Below are 15,973 nucleotides of genomic sequence, written 5' to 3'. Positions count from 1 at the left end.
AGGAGACCCTTCCACCAAATGACACTGGCTTCCTAAAGCCTCTTAGGTGGGGCTTTGTCTTTCCCAGGTCAACTGAGGAGCCCGTAAACATTTGTTTGTTTGCTTGTTTTACCACAACCATCACTTTTCTACCTGCTAACAGCTACAGTTGTAGGAGGGGGGATAGGGGGGGGGGGGCTTCCTCCATATACTGGAATCATTCCCTACACTAAGGCTGCAGCCCCAGCGTGGTAGTCAGCTTTGTTTCTGTAACAAATGCCTGAGATAATCAACGTCTACGAAAAGCTTAATTTTGGCTTGTAGCTTTGTGGATTCAGTTGAGTGGCAGTGGACCTGTGAAAGAATCCAGTTTCGTTAATGAGCCCAAGCTGGACTGGACCTCACTGTGTAAACCTGGTTGGCCTCAAACTCACAAACATCCACTTGCCTTCGCCTCCCAAGTGCTAAAATGAAAGGCATTGTACCACCACAGCCAGCAAGATGTATGCTGTATGGTTGTCCTAATGGCCGCTTCTGTGGGCTTCTCCAGTGTTTGAATGTTTTTAAGCATTCCAGTTCACTGTTGCTTTATTGTTCCCATGTTGCACCCACCCCTGATGCTACAGAAAAGACTTAAAACTCTCCTTCATTTTCTTTTTGCATGGAGGGTTGCTGCAGATCCACCTGGGGCTATAATATTTGCCTTGAAGCTCCTCCCAACAGCTCTTCTTAAGAGGCTTCTCTAAGAATTTCCTGTACTGCAAAGTCTGCTGTGACGAGGAAGCTCCTGGAAGAATAAAGTCCCGTGGCTTCGGCGGGCGGGGGTGGGGGAAAGGTGTGTAGTTTGGTGTTGCTGGAACATGCCTTCATGAAGACTAGGAAGGCAGCTAAGGCACAGTTAGAAGAGACTGGAGAAGCAGGAAGTCAAGTCCTTGTGGGCTCGACTAGGGAGAAGAGATGGGAGGAATGTTGAAAGTGTAGGGCATCAGAATGGTGTAGAGATGATTGCATTTGGGGGGAAGAAAGTGAGTGTTTGAACTGTCATATGAAGATGGATGGGAAATTGGCTGGATTTTAGATATTATAGGCCAAAAAAAAATAAAATAAAATAAAAGACTACAGTCTTATAAAGTCCCTAGAGCAATGACTGACACACATTCACTGCTATGTAGATGTTTAAAACAAAATTAAAAGAAGCGCTGCCAGCAGAAGCATTTAGCACACGGAGAAGAGTGTAACCTTGAAAAGGCATCTTACCAGGACGATTACGACATCTGCCTGGATGAGAGGTGACGTCAGCGCAGGAGATGTGGTGAGGTGAAGGTTGAAATGGGGCCATGGTCCTGCCTGCACACATCATCTTTGTGGAGCCCAAGGCTTATCCATTAGGCAGCTAAAAATATAATTTTTGGACTTAGCAGAAAGTTTGGTATCTTTAGCATAAGATTTATCTTTAGATAAGAATGTAAGAGTCACCCACCAAAGAAAATAAAGCAAGAAAAGAAAAATGTCAGACAGAAGCCAATACAGACAAAGTGATAAGAAGTTCAGTCCTCCTTAGCTACAGAGCAAGCCTGAGGGCAGCCTTGGCTACATGTGACCCTGTGTCATGAACTATTCTTAATATAAATATAAAGGATAAATTAATATTTCTTTACCTTATGGCATTCCCCCAATAAGATTTATTCAAAATTGCACCTCTCTGGCTGAGCAGTCAAGTGGTCGACCATTACCTCCGATGCTAATCTGGTTACCTCCTCGCTTCAGCTCGTGATGTTTGTGTATTATTGTTCTGACTCTTTGGTCCCCTTCTTCAGGGTTCCCAGTCTCCCACTGTCCCTCTCTCTTCTCTGCTGTCAGATGTCCCACCCTACTCTCTCGTCTGCCCTGCCATTGGGTGATCAGCATTTATTAACAAGGCAGAGAATAAATGGTGAGAACTGTTTGCACAAAGGAGCCAGGAGATTCTTGGTATCAGCATTACAATCCAGTGTCCAGATTGAAACCAGATATGAGGGCAGAGAAATCAGCATTTGAATAACCCCAGGGTCAGTGTTCCACAGCGTAGAAAACATTATACCTACAACCTTGTCTCAGAAAAATACACCAACCAATCAACCAACCAAACGGGAGACATGAGACCCACCATGAGGTACCAGTAGTCCAGGAATGTCAGAATGAAAACTGAAGAGAGAGCTTTAGATCCAGTTGACTTTTTTTTTTTTATCTTATTAGCATTTTTGCCTATCCTATAGGTCAGTGTTATATTTTATTATTAAAAAGTGTACAATTGTTATCATTCTTTAGATAACACCACACTGTCCCTGAATATGTCCTAACAAGGTGTGTACTAGTATGCCTACGAAAACCAGCTTTTGAAATCACACGTGGTTAAGGATGACTGTGTTCTGATCACTAGTAGCTATAGCTTTGGGTACCCTTGCTTCATTATCAAACAAACCACAGTTACTGGTGTTTGGGACTTGGGGAATCCCTAGGAGATGAAGTCAAATGCTATTTTATCCAAAACCTAGACAACGCATATAGACCCCAAATATCTGCTTGTTGCCTTTGATATCTCAGAACACTAATAAACCTAACTCTAAAACCTGAGGGCCATCAGCATGTAACACTGCCTCTCTGGTCTCTTGACATAGTTAAGTGACAGCTTTTTAATGGGCTGGAGAAATGGCTCAGCGGTTAAGAGCACCAATCCCAGCGCCCACATGGTGGCTCACAACCATCTGTAATGGGATCTGATGCCCTCTTCTGGTGTGTCTGAAGACAGCTACAGTGCTCTCACATACATAAAATAAATAAATAATTCTTTAAAAAAAAAAAAAACAAAAAAACCCAAAACAAAACAGAAGTTTAATGGGAGCCGTGCACTGGAATCTAGACATCATCAGGCAAGCTATGACGACACGTCATACCTGCATGAAAAATCGTGCTTGCAGTGCCAGCATCTTCCAAGTGACAAATATAACTGGGCTTTAGTCCCTAACCATGAACCCAAGTGTCCCCTTTCACTTCCTGTTCTGTCAGGATTCTGTGAAGGGACATCTTGTCTAGCATTTGGAATGTGAGGTTTCTGCCTTTGCCAATTTAAGTGTTTAGAGTCTGTCTGCTGTCCCTGCCCCAGGATCACTTGTACTTCTTCCATTTCTCATATCCATTGTTTGCTCAAACAGCAAACAAGTCTGACAGTCAACTTCGATGCCTAAAAATTCATTTCTCTGGATCTCTCGAGTTTTTGACTTTAACTATTTAATTAATCAGATACCGACATTCATTATTAAGTGCATTCTTAAAGACCTTCATTTATTTATTCCCCCATTGTAGGTCTTAAGTCCTCATCATGGGTATATTTCCTCAGTAATATTATGTCAGCTTTCAGGGTTTTAAGTTCTTCACATTTCCTGGTTGAAACTTTGTCAGCTTGACTATAATTTCTTTTTCTACTCAGCTCTGGGTCGAGTGGCTTCCTCCTCCTCCTCCTCCCCCTCCCTCTTCTTCTCCTTCATTTTCTTTTATGTTTTGAGTCAAGTTTCAGCCGTGTAAGCGGACTCACAGTGTAGTCTGTGGTGGCCTTCAGCTCCCAGCAATCATACTGCTGTCCTTTCTTGCTCGGATTTCAGATGTGCCGAGGTTCTTCCTGAGGAACTTTGTTACAAAGCTTGTGTTAATAAACAGGGAAGGGCCGAGGGTGGGTGTTATTAATTACTGAAAGATGTGGCTGCTGGTGGTGTTATTTCTTGTCAAGCCTCCCACTGACAGAGCTGGCAGAGTGCTAAAGTAAGGCGGGGACATAGGAACCGCTGTCACATTAAGGCTCTCTTCTTTCTGTTGAGATAGAGTAGACTATATCTCCTGGCACACTGGAGCTGGCATGGTCTTCGGAGCAAACTCGGGTGCATTGGCTGATATTAAAATTTGTTACTGAGGGGAGCAACAACCTTAAGTCACTGGCTGAGTCACGATGCCGTTGCCTAAGCTTTAGAAAGCTCGTAATTTCTGAAGCCACATTTACCTGACACTTAAAATGGTAAGAGGAAAGTGTAGCCCAAGAGCTTAGGATACAATAAATTGGTTTTTTTTTTTTTTCCTTACCTGACCCTGCATATAAAAATTGTTTGGCTTCCATGTTCTTTATTGCTAAGCAGTATAAGGAGTCTTTCTGTTTTCTTTGACTCTGAGCTCTGCTTCCCCATCGTTCTCCCAGCCCGATCCCTTCTCGGCCTCTTCTGCTAACCGATAGCACATGTGTTTTTGACTAGAACCTGCAAGAGGAATGTGTATGGCCATCATATGGAAATGCCATTCCAAATTCCATATGCTGTGAGATAATACACTGGCGAGACCATCAGAAGTCACCCCGGGAAGGGGAATTTGGATTGGAAGAGAATCAAAGAAATTGCGAAGCTACTAGAATTGACTGTCTTTAAGCAGTAATAGGTAGTCTGGACAACTGGATGAGGGCCAGGTCACAATCACGATCCCTTGTCCTTTAAGAATGAGATAGCATTGATTGGAGAAGGGGGGTGCACCGTCCACTTTCTTAGGGTATAATATAAACATAAGCCCCAAGCTTTGTCTTTTGTTTTCTAAAAGGGACAAAGATATGCTCTGTCCAGCCAGGAAACCTAGCATTTATCTGCCATGAACAAGTCACCCTTCTTCCTTCCCCTTCATCCTTTCCACTTAGAAAAGAAGGTCCTGAAATAGGTCCTTCATTGCATCTGGTAAATGTCAGCTGGTGTCCTTGAACCCTTCACTTCTTTGTCCCCTGTATCTGACACAATGCCCTGCATGACGTACATTTCAGATGAATTCAAATAGAGTCAAGAGGACGTGGGGGAATGTGAATAAGGAGAGCAAATGACGAAGGCAACAAGTTCTAGATTTAAGAGACAGTACCATGTGTGAGCATGGGCGCTGCCAAAGTGTGTCCACGGACCTGGAGACTCTTGCAAAGCATATGCACGCTTCTGTAATCTGGCAAACAAAAATCACGCGATGAGGCCCTGAGAAGCCCAGTTCTCCTTTTCATACTGAAGTCTCCGTGAAGGTTGGCATGATAACAACCTTGTTGACCTGTACTTAACGATCACCTTGGATGGTAGACCACTGTACACTGTACACACTTATATCCTGGATGCTTCGCAACAGCTTTGGCCAACACTGGTAGAAGTCATCATACACTCGAGTACAGGTGACCCAGGCTAGAAGCATGGTTTTTGATAGTGAAATCCTGATTCAATAAATGAATGACCCTGGTTCCTTCTTTCTCTGCCTGCAAGAAGAGGACAGTGTTCATCTCTAAAATGTGGGCTTAAGGTATATAAGGGAGATGAAGCGTTTCCAGGAACCCAACGCCTTTACCTGCTTGTTCACGCTGCCTTCCTTCATTGTGCTTATTAGCACTGCACTGCCAGCGTACGACTTGCTGTCCTTAATTCTCCTAGTCAGAAAAACAGTTTTTATCTGTACATGTAAGAATGATTTTTTAAACATCAAAAACCAAAAGACGTACATGACAGAGAGCTCATTTCTATCCTTGAGTGGGTCCCATGGCGACATACACCATCTGCCCGACCACAGAAGCATATGTGTGTGTGCATATCATTTGCAATGGTCTGTAGTTCCGTAGAAAACCCCTTTGAAAAATCACCATGCTCATACCTTGGCACTTTTTCCTAAAACTAAAATTCGCTGCATTCGATATTTCTCCTCCTCACTCTCATGTCCCAAGTTTTCTTGACACCATTGGAATTTATCCAAAACGTGTGCTGTGCTGGAAATTGTGTCAGATACATGTGACAAAGACGTGAAAGGGGCAATGGACATCAGCTGACTTTATCAGGTACAATGCAGAACTTATTTTAGGACCTCCTTTTCTAAGCAAAAGGACTTTTACATTTGTTGATCCTACTATCTCTTATATTCTGTCAATATATCACCTCTCTGATTTCCTTGACCATCCTGGGTTCTTCTAATTTGGGTATCAGCAAAGAGAAGTCTTTTAGGAAATGCGTGTCAGTTCAACTTTCCCTACAGTATTCCCGAGAACAAAATACCCAGGGTAATTATCCTACTAAGGGACAACTTTTATTTCAGCTCAGTGTTTTAGAAGGTACAGTCCGTGATCTCGGGACATTCCTCTCCCCTTCACTTGAGTCTGTGCTGAGGTAGCACAGGACAGCAGAGTGAAGTAATCAAGCAAACCTGTTGACATCAGGGGCCGTGGAAAAAAGAGAAAAAGAGAGCTGACCACGAGCCCTCAGGGACCTGCCACTAAGACCTACCTCTCAAAGCTTCCACCACTTCCCAACAGCAGCATCCTGGGGAGTTTGGGGGATCCTTCAACATCCAAACTGTAACATGTTCTATAATAGCCTACTAATTGTGACTGCCTAATAATGTCATTTACCAAGAATGGCAGCAGCTGGGGTCCACTCTGCTCTCACCGTGTACAGGGCTTCTTGTGTGTCTACCTCGTTTAGTCCACGCTGAGACCTACACTGGAATGTACTCTCATCTCTGGGGTCACGTGAGGAAGCTGCAGCTTTGAGAGTGCTGCATCTGAGGCCCGTGGCTAGCAAAGGGTGATCATGGCTCAGCCACAAGGACCAATCCCAGTAAGGGAAACAGCTGAGCCTATGATAGGGAAGCCGGTGGAGAACCTCCAGATTTTTACTTTCAAACTAAGGTGACCATTCCTCACTTTTTGGAAGATGAAAGTTATGCGTCACAATGCTTTATTTCTCCTCCCTGGCTGCCTTGTTTTGGAGGGAGATCAACAGAAGCTATAGAGTTCCACGTTCAGGAAGCTCACTCAAAAAGCTCTTCCAAAACTCAGTTCCCTTTTATAAAGCTGTGAAGAAAAGGAAAGTTTTTGGGGGAAAATGGATGAGTTTAGACAGTCCAATAGTAATCAAAGTGACCAAAACCCAGAAAGACAACGTTATACATTCTCTTGCACATAGAGATCCTAGCTTGCAATGACTTTAACTGGTATTAACTAGAGTATGCTTTTATGAAGTGTGGGCAAAGAGTACCCGAGGGAGGGTAAAAATAGGTGCTGAGGAAGGACATGTTTTGGACTTAAGGATATCTGTGACCAGAAAAGGGAAAAAAGGCTGGAGAAGAGGTTATGGGAGGGATCGGAGGACAGGGGAGTGGAGGAGATGGCAGAACCTATTAAAACGTGCAGTGTTCAAAAAACACCACAATGGTATCTAATACCTTGTATGCTAATTTTATAAATTAATTAAAAAGTAAACTCCTTTGATAAAAGGGGTACATAGGACTGAATTTGCCAAATAGTCAAATAGCAGTTACTATTAATTTAAGTGTATAAATCTGAAGCAAAAATCTCCCTGGTGTCAAAACCTTTCATCTTCCCCAGTGCCAAGAACAGCTGATGTGGGCCTCAGGCTCCCTGGGTCATCAGTAATTTCCCTAAATCCAGAGCTTAGCACTCTTTCTTATGCTTGATGCAGCCTGGGGTCAGATATATGTTAACCTGTGACCTGTGCCTTTGACAAGTGACAGAATGATCGTCACTGATCGATGGGTGGAAAGTTAGGAGGGAGCCTTTTTCTTTTCTTTTCCTTCCCTATTCTGATAATCTTTAAGCAGCTCTGGGCAGTGAGTGAATCAGCCTGAGTATCTTACCTTGCATAAAGGCATTCTCTAGTTAATACCAGTTGAAGCCAGCAGATGCTTGGGAATTCCTATCTGAATTAGCTGATATTTGCCGGGGATACAGTGATACAGAGAAGATGCTGGGAGTAATGGCTGTTCTGCTGTCTGAATGAAGCAATGATGCTGACCCGAGAGTCTCCTTAGCCTATGGTCTCACCTCTGTGCACCTCTGTCTAACTTAGTACCCATCTCTCATACCCCAATGATGGGTCCCCCTTCTCAGTATTGGGTCCTGGACTTTATGTTTCTTTTAAGTGTTCCAGTGTCTCTTAAACCAGACGATTCTCGGAGCTAAGCAGATCTTAGTTCCCGAACTTCGTCTAGAAAGGAGAACAGAAGAAATAGCAGAAGCAGGCTTGCCTTTTTGTTTTGTTTTAAGACCCACAAACCCACGGCGTCAGGCAGATGGTTCAGCTGGCAAAGCACTTGCTGTGTGAGCATGGGGACCTGAGTTTGGATGTCCAGCACCCATGTAAAGGTCAGGTACAATGTCTTGTGTAACCTCACTGTGCTGGGTTGGGGGTCTGGGAACAGTAGATCCCTAGAGATCACTGGGCAGCCAGGTGAGCCGAACTAGTAAGCTCTGGGTTCAGTAAGAGACCCTAGCTCAAAAAATGAGGTAGAGAGGCAACCAATGTTCACCTCTGGCCACACACCACACACACATGCACACACACACACACACACACACACACACACAACAACTTTCACACCAAGATTCGGTCTGTCCCAGAACTCACACTTTAGACCAGGCTAAACTCAAACTCACAGAGTCCTGACTGCCTCTGCCTCCCAAGCACTGGGATTAAAGGTTGGCGCTACTCTGCCCGGCATCCCTAAGACTTCTTAGGATGCTGTGTGCCCTGCATTGCGGAGTCTCCTTGAATTTAAACCCGATTCTCTTCCTTGGGCCATAATGAGTGTCTGCAGCTGCCGCCAGGGTTTCCCTCCTCCTCCTCCTCCTCCTCCTCCAGCAAGGACGATGCCCCCCAGAGCAGCAAATTGTTCACTCAAGATGCTTCTTCATTCCCTAAGGCCCACGGCCCGAGTGCAAGGAAAGGAGTCCAGCTGAGTGCCATTCAGGAAAGTGGATATAAATAGAAATGGCAAGCAGGCCGAATGTATTTTTCTGCTGTGGGAAAATTAATAGGGAGCTATAACTCATACTTTTAAAAAAAAACCACAGGTCTTGCTTTGTTGCCTAGGCTGATTTCAATTCCTAGACTCCAGTAATTCCCCGCCTCCACCCCTTAGGGAGCTAGGACTCCCTGTGTACTCGACCTGGTTCAGTTCACAGGTTAAAAATAAAGGGGTGTGCGGTTGGGCTAAAAAGGTAGCTCAGAGGTTAAGGGCACTCACTGTTCTTACAAAGGACCTGGGTTCAACACCCGTGCTCCACATGTCAGCTGACAACTGTCTGTAACTCCAGTTCTCAGGGATCTGATACCCTCACAAGCACACATGCAGGCAGAACCCTGTGTGCATACAAAGACATAGTAAATTCTTTTAAAAGATTATTTGAAACCTATATTTCCGTGGTGTCAAAACTGATGAAAGATACTTAGTTTGCACAGCTACGAAGGGAAGACTCCCTCGCTGTTTCTCCTACTTATCACCTTGGTGAAAATCTGCACGAGGGTACGATGCACTGTGCAGATTTACGGGTGTATTGGGGGAACTGGGAGACCAGACTTTGCAATGTTTCTTTGAAGTCCTGGTTGTCAGCAGAGGTAAAAATGAAGTAGTATTTTTATTTGTTCGGGAACATTGACATAACACCTGACAAATGCTCTCACTGGCAGGCTTGGGGAAGAGTGGCCGATGATTAAATGTTCTTACTTCAGAGTGAGCAGCGCGGCTGTGATCAGAAGAGCCCATTATGTTGAACATGAGGCCCATCAACATCCCAATTAGGGGGAAAGCAAGTGTGGTTGTGAAAGCCTCAGTGGGCTGTGTTGTTAAAGCTGTCTGGGTTTAGAGCCAAATGGGGCTTTTCAGGATGCGACAGTTCTGGAGCTCTGGTGTATTTTTGTGTGGGATGCCCTCCTACAGAGGAGGGTGCTTTCAGATAATGACTGTTTTTGCTTCTTTGGAATGCCACCTGCGTAAATGTGTTGATTTGGACAGGTTATAGATTGCACAAAGCCTGCAAAACCGCCTTGTGAGAAATGATGTTTTGGACGGATTCTATTCATGCATTCTCTGACAGAGTCAACCTTGCCACTGGCCACTGTCAGAGTATAGGTCATAGGCCATGGAGAGAGAGCTGGCTGCTAGTTTGCAGCTATTGGCTCTGGTTTTGATGATGTCCTTCCTGGGGGCTTTATTTAGTTCTGAAGGAGACAACCTAATCCTCAACAAGAGGGCTTCAAAGATTATTTTTACCGAAGTTGAAAAAAAAAAAAACAAGTTCTGGAGATAGAGAGATGGCTCAGTGGTTTGGAGCACTTGTTGCTCTTGCAAAGGAACTGAGTTCCGTTGATGGTTCTCTGTTTTGTGTTGGTTCAATTCCCTGTACTCACATGGTGGCTCCCAATCACACTTAACTTCAGATACTGGCCATCCTAAGCACTCTTCTGACTTCTACAAGCACCAGACATGGTACCCATACATGCACACAGGCAGCAGCAATTCTCACACACACACACTTATTCATACACAAGCAGGCATACACACATTTAAATAGATCTAAAGAGTGAGCTCTTATTGCCTTTTTAAAAACTTCCATTCGATTGTTGTTGTATATATTTATTTATAACACAGATAGAACGAATTGTATGTGTTCATTAATCACTGATAACATTTCTGTCTCTGATTGGAACATCTTGACAACATGGTATATCATTAGGAGTGGTTAGGAGAGTATCTCAGGAGAGCAACCATTCACCTGGGCAAAGCTGTGTAGTCCTTCTTGGGTGGTACTTTAACTGTTTCCAAAATGAAGGAGGACACTTTTGCACACACCATCGTGTACGCACATACTCGGTCAGGTGTGCTGTGAGAAGCCTTCCCACGGCTCCAGTTAGCTCCCATCTTCGGTGATGGGGGACATTCAACTTAATAAAACCTCCTGCTAACCCAGTATAAAGCCATTGTTATCTAAGAGCCCACTCATGTCTTTGGTGTTGTGTTTTGTGTTGGTTCTGAGGTCTTCAGTGGCATTCACAGTTCCCAGGGCCATATCAAAACAGCTAAAACAGAGGACGAAAGGGATGTGGGGAAGGTTTTGTGCCCTGGGAGATATCTAGGAAGATCAAGAATAAATATCCCAGGACCACTCGCCCCTGCTCCAGCTACTGAGTCTCAGTGCACATAGAGAAAATCAATGGCAGAAAGGGTGCTCTTTGAGGGTTCTTTTCAAAGGTGAAAATAATCTTTTTCTAGGCGTATCGTGACAAACAAAAGGTCTTCCTGTTATTCCCAGATGTCCTGCTTTAGAGGCAGATGGAGAAACTACAGGCTTTCCTCTGCGTTTTCTGGAGGAGGATGCTGAGTGCTGGGGGTCCTGCAAGAAAGGAGGCACGGTTGTCACTAATGGTGCCCATGGTCATTGTCTGTTATCCTATTGTAGGAGTCCTCTCTCGCACCCCACAAGCCTGTCCCGGAGGACTTGGCTTGGCCCCGTTCGTCTGCCCGAAAACGTGCCAGTGAGCGTCTTGATGTTTCCACACGTGCTGTCTGCTGGTGGAAAGGCTGGCATTTGTTCAGTTGCCAGAACAGTCAAGTACTTTACAAGCCACCTGGAGAGATTCTTCAGAGATTAGCGCATTGCTTGCCTTGGCAGAGGACCTGGGTTCAATTCCCAGCACCCACCTGGCAGCTATAACCCCCTGTAACTCTAGTTCCAGAGGCCCTGATACCTTCTTCTGCACCAAACACATATGCTACACATACATACAGGCCGTGACATCACACATAAACTAAAAGTAAACCTTTTTAAAAAACCACGAGCTGTAAGATTTGTATCAGTTTGCACCCAGCAAATTTTGTTAGATACGATAACTTTAACTTTAAATCATTTAATTAGAAAGTGGACAGATGTTTATCTTAATGTTATGTAATCACGGGGCATCCAAGGAGTATATATAAAAGACGCCTGGCATAATGAAGGTCATAAGGAATATAATTGCTTGTTTAGACAAAAACTCTCTCCTCTGCCTACCTAGAGGACTTGGTTAGAGGCCAGCCCGAAATGCTTTCCTTTAGAGCATAGATACTGCAGATGGTGTGGGAAGCACCCGGATTCTGTGCTCTGCTTCAGGTGATGTGTGTTCCTCAGAGATTCACCACAGTCCAAACTGCTCATCAGTTACTCATTCATGTGGGTGGAATTAACTGCACCAGTGACAGCAGAAGCTTATGTCTATGTGGTGTGTGTAGTGTAGTGTGTGTGTAGTGTAGTGTGTGTGTGTGTGTGTGTGCCTGTGTGTGTGTATGTGTGTGTGTGCCTGTGTGAGTGTGTGTGTGTCTGTGTGCCTGCCTGTGTGTGCCCTGTGTGTGTGTGTGTGTGTGTGTGTGTAGTGTGTGTGTGTAGTGTGTGGTGTGTGTGTAGTGTGTGTGGTGTGTGTGTGGTGTGTGTGTAGTGTGGTGTGTGTGTGTGTGTGTGTGCCTGTGTGTGTGTGTGTGGGGTAGTGTGGTGTTTGTGTGTCTGTGTGTAGTGCAATGTGTGTGTGTGTGTGTGTGTCTGTGTGTAGTGTAATGTGTGTGTGTGTGTGTGTGTGTGTGTGTGCCTGTGTGTGTGCCTGCGTGTGTGTGTGCCTGTGTGCTGAGGTGAAGTACTATCTCTCCTGGTTTGGCACTGTGGTTGTTTAGTTGTGTGGTGTTGTTGAGGAACTGTTAGGAAGTGCATGTAGCCTCACTGGAGGAAGCACATTGCTAGACATGGGGCTTAGAGTTTATAGCTTTACTTCAGTTTGCTCCTTTTGCTTCCTGCATGCAAAGGCAGACAGGGACCAGACAGAAGCATCCTGCCTGGGCCACCAGCTGTACCTCTCTGCCATTATGGACTCCCCCTCCTAACCATGAGCAGAAATAAACTCTTCCCTCTGTAGATTGCCTTAATCTTGGTGTCTTAGTCACTGCAGGGGACGGGGGCACAGGAGTGACTCTTTTTGTTTTGAAACTGGGAAAGTCCTGGGCAAACCTGCTGAGTAGTCTTTGTGTGGGACAGTGGGCCTGCCCATACACTTCAGTATTGCACATCAGCATGTCTACCTTCCCGTTGTCCCCAGACACCTTGACTCGTTACCCAGTACTCTCATTTATGATTCCTCCACACTGTGGGCTCTTGACAAGCTCCTGCTAGGAACAAACACAAAGACACAAAGACAGCTACAGAACATATCAGAGTTCACGGCCGAAGGCTGACACAAAGACAGCTACAGAACATATCAGAGTTCACGGCCGAAGGCTGACACCTTGTGGGTTTGGAACTTGATAAAATGCGTCAGGGTTAAGTGACTATCCTGGAGTCTCCAACTCCTTTCTTCAACAAAGGGGTGTCTTATTTTTATCAGCTGATGAAGGTCCTTCCTTCCAGCTACAATTTTAAAATAATAATATACTTCCAAGCCAAAGACTGGATGTCTGCGTCCCTTCCCGTTCCAGCATTCTGTGGTCTTCTGAAGAGAATCGCTAATTTGCCAAAGGCTGTGAAAGGGATTTAATTTAAAGAAAACTGCCTGCCCAAATGGGTCCTGTGATAGACTGGGATGCTCACTGTGTGGTCCTTTTTATTTTTAGTAAACGTGTTGGAAAAGTCAACTTGTGTTTATTCTCAGCCTCTAAGGGGCCTGTGAGATTGTGTAGTCTGGAAAGTGGTGGAATTATAAATTATTACACATCTGCTGATTAGGGAAATTCATATGCCAGAAACACCACGGCATGTAAGCTGACCTATAGAGTTTCACTCGGTCACTGCCCCAAAGTATATACACTGGCGGGAGAGAATAAACTGAGAAAGGATGTCTCAGAAATAGAAATGTATTGAGCTGCTCTTTGCCAGGTGTGTTTTTAGGCTAGATTTCCTTATCCTTACATTCCCACCTCTTTTTCTAAGTTCATGTACCTTTTGTTGTGTTCGTTGTAAACCGTAGTGTAGACTATGTTCTTGTTAAACACACTCAAATTGTGGTGCCTTTCTGCTGCTAGTGCTAATCAAATCTGAAGGTTAACTCCCCTGAGATTTCACTTGTTTTTCAGCCTTGATGTTTGCTTGTTTGTTTGTTGTTTGTTTGAAGACAGGGTCTCTCTACACTGACCTGGAACTAATGTAGACCATTAATGTAGGTTGGCCTTGAACTTACAGAGATCCACCTGCCTCTGCCTTCCACCTACTAGGGTTAGAGCTGTGTGGCAGTGCAGGCAGATTGACTTTTATTTTCAACCGAATGCTGCTTTCCCCAGGACTACCCTGTCCCCTGATGCATGGATGTCTGACTGGGGCTGCGGACTCCATTAGAGGACCTGACAGACCCATCACCCCTTTTGAATAACAATGGCCGCTCCTTGAGAGTGGAAAATGAAGCTTCGTCTGTGTCTCTGGAGTGCAGCTCCATGAACATTACACGGTGTGATGATGGAGTAGAGTCTTCAGGCAGCATGACTGATGTCACTAACGATGCGGAGGTGCAGGGAGTAACTTCTGGTAGTTTCTACCTTTAATTGTGAGAAAGGAACAAAACACAGAAAGTCACAATCAGAATTGATGGTTTCACAGTGATGTATCTCGGACCAAAGCACGAGTATATTTTCTGGGGGCTGGGGATGGGTAGAAAAAAATATATGGATTGTTGCCCTAATATTTCCCACATTGCATTTTGTGATACATTTGTGTTTTAAGCCACTAGCAGCCTCAGCTATTGGGGTAATGTGGAATCCTTGATAGAGGCAACTCAAGTTTGTTACTGTGAAAATCTAGCTGCCTCAGGGATCATTTCAGTTTTACATATTTATAGTTTTTGCAATTCGAGATCCCTCCTCATGTGTGTGTGTGTGTGTGTGTGTGTGTGTTATGTATGTATGTATGTATGTATGTATGTGTATTGTGTATGTATGTGTGTGTATGTGTGTATGTGTGTATGTATGTGTGTATGTATGTATATGTATGTGTGTATGTGTTTGTTTATGTGTGTGTGTAGTATGTGTGTATGTGTGTATGTATGTGTGTATGTGTTTGTTTATGTGTGTGTGTGTGTATGTGTGTGTGTGTGTGTGTATGTGCGTGTATGTGTATGTGTGTATGTGTATATGTATGTGTGTATGTGTTTGTTTATGTGTATGTGTATGTGTGTGTATGTGTTTATTTATATGCGTGTATGTGTGTGTGTATGTGTGTGTATGTGTGTGTATGTGTGTGTATATGTGTATATATGTGTGTATGTGTTTGTTTATGTGTATGTGTGTGTATGTGTGTATGTATGTGTGTATGTGTTTGTTTATGTGTATGTATATGTGTGTGTATGTGCGTATGTGTGTGTATATATATATGTGTGTATGTGTGTGTATGTGTGTGTGTTCATATATATATGTGTATGTGTGTGTATGTGTGTGTGTGTGTGTATACATGTGTGTGTGTGTGTGTGTGTTAAATGCTCTACCACTGAGCTCTGCCCAAGGGCCTTGAGGCTCATTTTAATGAAATGTCTGCCTCAAAAAATGTTTTATTAGAGCTTGGGTTTTACTATCCTTGTAAACAATAATTTTATTTATTTGTATACTTTTAATTGAAAATATGGTTTTTCATATAATATATTCTTCCCGTCCTCCATCTCTTCCCAGATCCTTCCCCCTTTCCCTACCCATCCAACTCCATGCCTTCTTTCAAGCTTTCCCTCTTTGGAAGACAAATAGACAAATCAAAACAAACAAGCCAGAATACAAAGGAAAGCAAAGGAAAGGAAGAAAGGCCCAGGAGCAGCTTCTTTTGTGAGCAGTCCTCAGCTAGAGCTGGCACGGTGGAATCTGGAGGTGGGACAGGGCCTTGCTTATGCTGTCAAAGTACTGATGGGCCCTGCCGAGGAGGTAGTGTTTTGCAGAATTGTTTCTGAGTCGGCTTTATTTACTCACTGGGCCCACTTGTTGCCATGCTGGGGACCCTAGCTTTAATGGCTTTTTTTTTAGGGAGGAAGAGGGGAGATGAGAGTGAAGAGTGTCGTCGTGAAAGATGGGTTGACAGTGGTTTTGCTGAAGAACTAAGAGGTTCCATTTTGAACATCGCAACTGTGAATTATGTTTTAAGATATACACGTGTGATCACTGTGCAATTAGTATATGGATGCCGTGGTGG

At 44.2% G+C, this 15,973-nt stretch overlaps 1 protein-coding gene across 4 annotated transcripts in view; it reads left to right on the top strand.

Moving 5' to 3' along the window:
* The window catches only part of Kiaa1217 (KIAA1217 ortholog), a 292,280-nt gene that overhangs the window by 82,786 nt on the left and 193,521 nt on the right, over positions 1–15,973 (top strand). The gene's annotated exons all lie outside the window — the stretch shown is intronic.

The sequence above is a fragment of the Rattus rattus genome, chromosome 14, assembly GCF_011064425.1.
Source record: "Rattus rattus isolate New Zealand chromosome 14, Rrattus_CSIRO_v1, whole genome shotgun sequence".
Lineage (NCBI taxonomy): Eukaryota > Metazoa > Chordata > Mammalia > Rodentia > Muridae > Rattus > Rattus rattus.
The sequence above is the reverse complement of the archived record's forward strand: the minus strand, read 5'-3'. Positions and strand labels throughout refer to the sequence as shown.